This window comes from Vombatus ursinus, unplaced genomic scaffold (assembly GCF_900497805.2).
Source record: "Vombatus ursinus unplaced genomic scaffold, bare-nosed wombat genome assembly UNPS02014772.1, whole genome shotgun sequence".
In the NCBI taxonomy this organism is placed as follows: domain Eukaryota; kingdom Metazoa; phylum Chordata; class Mammalia; order Diprotodontia; family Vombatidae; genus Vombatus; species Vombatus ursinus.
In genome coordinates, this window is record NW_020954550.1 from 11632776 (window position 1) to 11639736 (window position 6961).

The 6961-nt window shown below is 39.7% G+C and overlaps 1 pseudogene; it reads left to right on the plus strand.

Moving 5' to 3' along the window:
- The first annotated feature begins 4184 nt into the window (after positions 1-4184).
- Positions 4185-5802, plus strand: LOC114044047 (annotated as a pseudogene).
- Positions 5803-6961: the final 1159 nt, after the last annotated feature.

Sequence of the window (6961 nt, forward strand, 5' to 3'; positions counted from 1 at the left end):
AACTTAATTTTTTAGTTTGAGAAATCTAATCTATAATACACCCAGAGAATGTTTCGTGAACAAAACAAAAGTGAAACAACAAAGGAAATGCAAGAAAGGAAAACTTCATGCTGAGTCCTGTTGGATTGTCTTGGATCATTGCATTGCTGAGAATAGCTAAGTCATTCACAGTTCTTCATCATATAATATTGCTGTCACTGTATACAATGTTCTCCTCGTTCTGCTTCACTCTGTATCAGTTCATGTAAGTCTTTTCAAGTTTGCTGAAATCATCCTGTTTGTCATTTCTTATAGCACAATAATATTCCATTACAGTCATATACCACAGCTTGTTCAGTCATTCCTCAATGGATGGGCATCCCCTTAATCTCCAATTCTTAGACACTATATAAAAGAACTGCTATAAATATTTTTGTACAAATAGGTACTCTTTCATTTTTTCTTTAATCTCTTTGGGATATAGACCTAGCAGTGGTATTGCTGGATCAAAGGGTGTGCATGATTTGATTGCCCTTTGGACATAGTTCCAAATTATTCTCCAGAATGGTTGCATCAGTTCATAACTCCACAAACAGGGCTTTAGTGTCCCAGTTTTCCCACATCCTCTCCAACATTTATAATTTTCTTTTTTTTGTCCTATTAGTTAATCTGATAGGTGAAGCATACTATTTTGGCTTTTTCTTTCATTCTTTTTTTTTTGAGTCTTCTTGTACTAAATGAGTAATATGGAAATATTTTACATGATTGCATATATGTAACCTATATCACATTGCTTACCACCTTAGGGAGGGAGGAGAAGAGGGAGGGAGAGATAGAATATGGAACTCAAAACGTCAAAAAGCTCAAATGTTAAAAAATTATTTTAACATGTAATTGGGGAAAATAAAACTATTTTTTTAAAACCCTGCGGGTAAGTATAAATATTATTTTTCCTGTTTTACAGATGGAGAGACTGAGTTCCAAGGAAAATAAATAATTGGCTCATAAAAAAGAAAAGAACCAAAGAAAAGGATGAGTAGGCATTCTAGGAAGAAGAGACCAATTAGTATAGCAAGTACCTATCATAGATAGGGAGGACTGGTCCTTCCCAGAACTACGAGATTGTTAGACTAATTCTAACTGCTATGGTCCTCTCCCCAACTACTTACCAGCTCACTCTGATTCAAAGGCAAAAATTTTGGTCAAGTTAAGATTATTTATCAAGATCTGTCAGCCAACCCTCCCATTTTACAGGAGAATGAAGTCCAGAGATATTAAGTGACACCGAAATTCATACAGGTACTAAGTGTGGTAGAGCTAGGAACTGAATTAAGATCCAGTGCTGACAAGTTTAGTGCTTTTTTGAGGGCACAACACATAAATAATACTTGTATTATTTACCTCCTGGGGTTGTTATGAAGTTCAAGCGAGATGATGTATATATTCTGCTTTGTATTTGTTAAATGTCTGCATTCATGTCAACTATTATCATTGTCACAAGCAACAACACCATCCACATCAGTTATTGACCATTCCTTCTTTTCTCCAGATGGGGAGTCTTGCTTGGTAGTTTGTCTTTACTTCCTTCTGTTTATGCCTTCAACATCATGTTTAAATGAGTGTTTGTCCAGTGTTTTCTACACAGGGCAACAGCAGTCCTAGTTTCTATTGTTGCCACTATAATTATCCTGAGAGATTCACTTCAGCATGCTGGGCTTCTGAGAGGGGAATAAAAGAAAGAGAAACAAAAGGGGCTTGGAACAGGGATGTCCTGAATAGTTTCTCAACTTCACAAAGAAGATACCCATGCTGTAGGAGATTCTTTTATACATATTCATGAAGCCTACTTTTGGAAGTAGTGTGTACAGTGGAAAACATTGAATTTGGTGTTAGATGATGCGGTTTGAATCTCAGCTATATTAAAGCTGAGTAATAGTAATAGTATAGTAATAAGCTGAGTAATAGTAATAGTAAATATTAATTACTACTAGCATGGACTTTGGCAAATTATTTTTTGCTTTTCTGGGCCTCAGTTTCTTCATTTGTAAAATAAGGGGATGAGAGTTAGTGGTCTGTGAGGTTCCTTCTAGCTTTACATTTACAAATCTACAATATGATTTGGGAGGCAACATGACTTAGGATCATAGAGTCATATTCTCTGATATAAAATCCAGTGCTCTTGTCCATGTTGTCTGAGGAACTCTCATATGCCTGATTGTCAGGGAATCCTCCTTTTGACTGAGAGTCCCTGCAAAGACTTGACATGCCTTCTCACATAAGGTGATATTTTCTTACTTGAGTTTTTTTTTTTTTTTATGTAGGAAGAAATGGATGTGTTATGTATTGAGCTCTATTTCCCTCTCTCTTTTTTACTTTCGTTGTTGTTAAATTATTTTAGTTGTATTTGACTCTTTGTGACCCATTTGGGGTTTTCTTAGCAAAGATACTGGTGTGGTTTGCTATTTCCCTCTCCAGCTCATTTTATAGATGAGGAAACTGAGGCAAACAGGGTTAAGTGACTTGCTTGCCCAGGGTCATGCTGCTAATAAGTATCTGAGCCCTCATTTGAACTCAGATCTTCCTGAATCCAGGCCCAGGGCTTTATCCACTGGGACACCTAGCTGCCCTCTTTTACTTTTACTCATTTACAATTCTAAGAATTGCTTTTTCAGGTTGAAAGTGATCTTGTTTTGGATCTCTTTAGATGGCTTGTGTTCCACATTTTTTAAATACAAAATGAAATAAATGGCCATTAAACAAGTCCTCTGGAGGCCACTCTTAAGGGCCAATGTATCTTTTTCTTTATTAAACCAACAAAAAGTACATGACTTTCATTGGTCAGTAATTGCCCTCTCTTGAGGCCTATCTCAGGGGCTAATTTATTTAACTGTTAAATAAATAAGGGGAAAAAATAGCCAGGTTTGGTCAGTAAGGGCTATAGGCTATGCAGGGGTTCTCACTGACATTTCCCTCAATAACTAATGGAAATGCATTATTAAACAACAGTTGGGGGAAAACCATTTTCTCTTTTTTTTTTTTTCTAGAAGTTGATTGAAGTATTTCATGGAGATGCTAAAAGCTTCATTTAAAAAAAAAAACTCACCTATAATTGGGTTGTTTTGTTTTACTTTTCTTTAGACTTTTGATTCCTCCTTCCTCCAATTCTCCACTCCAGCCCCAAGGGACTATAGTGTTACATGGAGTGAGAGAAACTTGACTTCTAGACCTGGTTCTGACTGTTACTACTAGTGTGACCTTGTTCAAGTCACTTCCCTTCTCCAGGCCTTTCCAAAATGAGGAGACTGGACTAAACGTTCTCTAAAGTCCCTTCTGCATCCAAATATGCTCACTTCTCCCTTATGTTTGCATGTAGGTCTTTTCTCCTGGCTCTTCTCCACTCCTCATAGCACTGGGCTCAGAAAGTGACTAATTTAAGAAGTACAAGTCAGAAAAAGCACTGGGATGACTTTATAGAATCTCCATGTTGGAAGGAATCTCAGAGGTCATCTAGATCAACCCCTGCCTATACAGGAAGGCCCTCTATAACATTCCTGACAATTGCCTATCTACTCTTTGCCTAAAGATTTTCAGCAAAAACTTTGGAATTAAGCGAGACAAGCTATGAAATTTTTCTTACTCGTTGTCCCAGATTCTACTACTGGTGCTCTACTGAAAATTGGGAAAATCAAATTGATTCTATTTTGTTATTGATCCCATTCTGTGGCATTTTCTTAACTGCCAAAGTCGTGTTTCATTTGTTTCAGAGTTAATTTTGGAAATCCAGCTTTCCTTTCAATCACTCATTGTCTCTGAGTTAAGTTTAAAATATCAGTGAAGGCTCCCCCACGGCCTGCAGCGGACGGGCCTGACGGGAGCTGAGGCCTGAGGGGCATGTCTACTGGGCTCGCCTGGGGCAAGTCTGAGAGGGGGCGGTGAAGGAGAACCTGAAGGTGGGAGGGTGAGGGGGGGGGACCCCCTGTCACGTGGCTTCCTGGCTTCCGGTGGGATCGTGACTTCCGGTCACGTGCCCCTAGGTCCTCCTAGGCGGCGGCGGTAGAGGAGGGGAGCGTCTGGTATCGGAGGCAGCGGAAGCCCCGCCTCAGCCGGACAGCGCCAGTGAAGAGACGATCGGAGAGAAGCTGGCATCGTGGATTCTCCTTCCGGACCGGGCCGGGCCGGGCTCCTGTACGCACCTTCCAGTCGGCATGGCAACTTCATCAGAAGAAGTTTTACTGACTGTAAAGAAGACGCATCAGAAGAAGCAGGTTGGGGCCCAGTATCTCTTGGCAGGAAGGATAGCCTGAGCACCTGAGGGCAAAGACAGGTTTACAGTCAGCCATGTGTCTATAGGGACATTAAATGCCAGAAAATCAGTACAAAAGGAAAAGCTGAAATCCAGCTTCATCTGGCCCTACATGCAGGAGACACAGCCAGCTTCCATTTTTCCAATGAAAGCACAGCTGTAAAGGAGTGAGATGCTGTGAAAGACCTTCTTCAGCAATTGCTACCCAAATTCAAGAGGAAAGCCAATAAAGAATTGGAAGAGAAAAACAAAATGCCGCAAGAAGATCCTGTTTTGTTTCAGAGACTTGGTTGTGAGTCAGGCTTTCAGTGCTAAGGAATTCTGGGCCAATGTTTAAGCATGAGCATTGTGGATATCTCTGTAGGATCCAGTCACAAGCAGGATTTGCGCATTTGTGCAGCATTTCTGGCTGATGACTGCTCCCAAACAGATGGCAGGAATGGCCTACAATTTAACTTAACTTCCAATATCATTGAGTTCACATTTAGGACTTACCCAGCAGTAAAAATGAAATATGCAGAAAACCTTTCAAATGAGATGACAGAAAAAGAGTTTTGGAGACAGTTTTTTCAATCCCATTATTTTCATAGGGATCAGCTGAACATAGGGTCAAAAGATCTTTGCAGAATGTGCCAAAATGGATGAAAAGGGTTTGAAAAGAATGATATCACTAGGAGTGAAAAAACTAGATTTGAAAGCACAGGAGGATAAATCATTAGATGAGGGTTATGGGATTTCCCCTGTGTCATCTGTTTCCAACTTTACAAAATCCATAAAGAAGAATAGCAATGCCATGATCATCAAGAGATTTAACTATCATAGTGCTTTGGTCTTGGTAGTACGTCTCAGGAAATATGGAACACAAAATGATCATAACAGTGAAAACAGCAGCACAGATGGGAACTCTTGGGATTCAGAGTTCTTTCAGCCACCAGTCAAAAGGGTGAAGTTACAGGAGTCCATTGAATATGAAGAGTTGGAGGAAAATGATAGCATAAAAACAATTGCACTAAGCCTGAAGAAGTCAGATAAGTATTATCATGGCCTAATTCCAATTCAGTCCCTCCAATATGCAACAAGTGAGGATATTATCAATTCTTTTCAGAGCATTAAGAAAGAGATGGAAACTTACACACCCAAACTAACTCAGGTTCTTTCAAGTGGTGCTGCATGTAGTACCATCACAACCCTATCCTATGCAGGGAGGACCACAGCAAACCATAAACCAGATGGTACCAAATGGCATTCAGTCAGAACTCAAAACACTTGTATGTGGCTATGGATGAGCTACTGAGGCATTTCTTGTCCTGTTTTCTAGTTAATACAGCATTCCTAGAAGAAAAGGTAGTGAGGATGAAGAGTAATTTGGAATGATTCCAAGCTACTAAACTCTGCCCATTCCAAGAAAAAATTTGGAGACAGTAAACACAAATTTGGTAAGTCACATAGAAGAGATGCTTCAGATGGCCTACAATAAAATCCACACATGGCAGTCCTGGCCCCTGCTGAAGAAGACATGAAGGAACCCTGGGCACTGAAGGCTTTAGTCCCTGGGATGCTCTTTGCAGCAGCTGGGGAACACACCCTGAGCAGCTTGTGTATCACGCACAGGATGCTGTGGGGATGTCGGCAGCCACTGGACTTGGGAGCTGACTTTATTGAACTTGCACATTCTGGAGTGAAAGGAGGTGTGGTTAAACTTGAAAACTGGGAGGTAAATTAAGGCAGAACCAAAATGAGCTGAATTGCAAAAAGTACATATATTTTTAAAAGACACTGTTTATTGCAGTTACTAGTAACTGCTTTTGATTTGCATTAAGAGCTGCTTTCAGAAATAAAAAAGTAACTTTAAAAAGGGTGAATTGACAAAAACTGAAATGTTTTTTGTCTAACCTTTTTTTAAAGTATATAGTACAGGATAGAAATTAAATGTTGTGTTTTATTTTTCCTCCGCTAGATCCTCATGTTTTGGGTTTTTTTGTGACTAGAAAAGTATTTCTTTAGTTTTTTTTTCATAGCCTCTCCAAGAATTGTCATTTTCTGACTTTAAAAATTTCTTAATCAAAATCAATCAGTAAAACAATTTCTATAAATATTAAACAGAGGTTTTTCATGAAATTGTGAATTTTTGTTATGTATAGCTTATTTTTCTTGTTATGCATATAATTATATATGGTGAGTGGGAGCAGATTCTTAGATTCACAATACCATTTAACCATCCAGGTGTCATTGCCAACTTTTGGTTGTAGGTGGGTCAGAACATCGTCTCTCCAGGTCCTGTTCAGAGAGGACACCCCTTCTGAGATGCAGTTGCCTGTGACTTGACTGAGAGAATTCATCAGAACCCAGGTAAAGAGGAATGGGGACAGGCTCCATTTCTGATGCATGAAATCAAACACTGCTGTAGCCAGTGTGCTCTGGGAAACCTCAGTAAATGGTTCAGGATTTTCCGCGATGGCCTTTTATCTTGGTTCCAGTTGGTCTTGCCAACCTCTGTGCCTGCCTAGGCCAGGTACAGCCTCCTACACTGGTGCTCCCTCAGAAATAAGCTGTGTGATCCTGGGCAAGTCATTCAACCTATATTGGCTTCAGTTTGCACCACACATCTGCCTCAAGACCTCACCTTAGACTCGATCCTCATGTTTTAGTGGATTATGTTAGTATTTTACTGAAACGGGT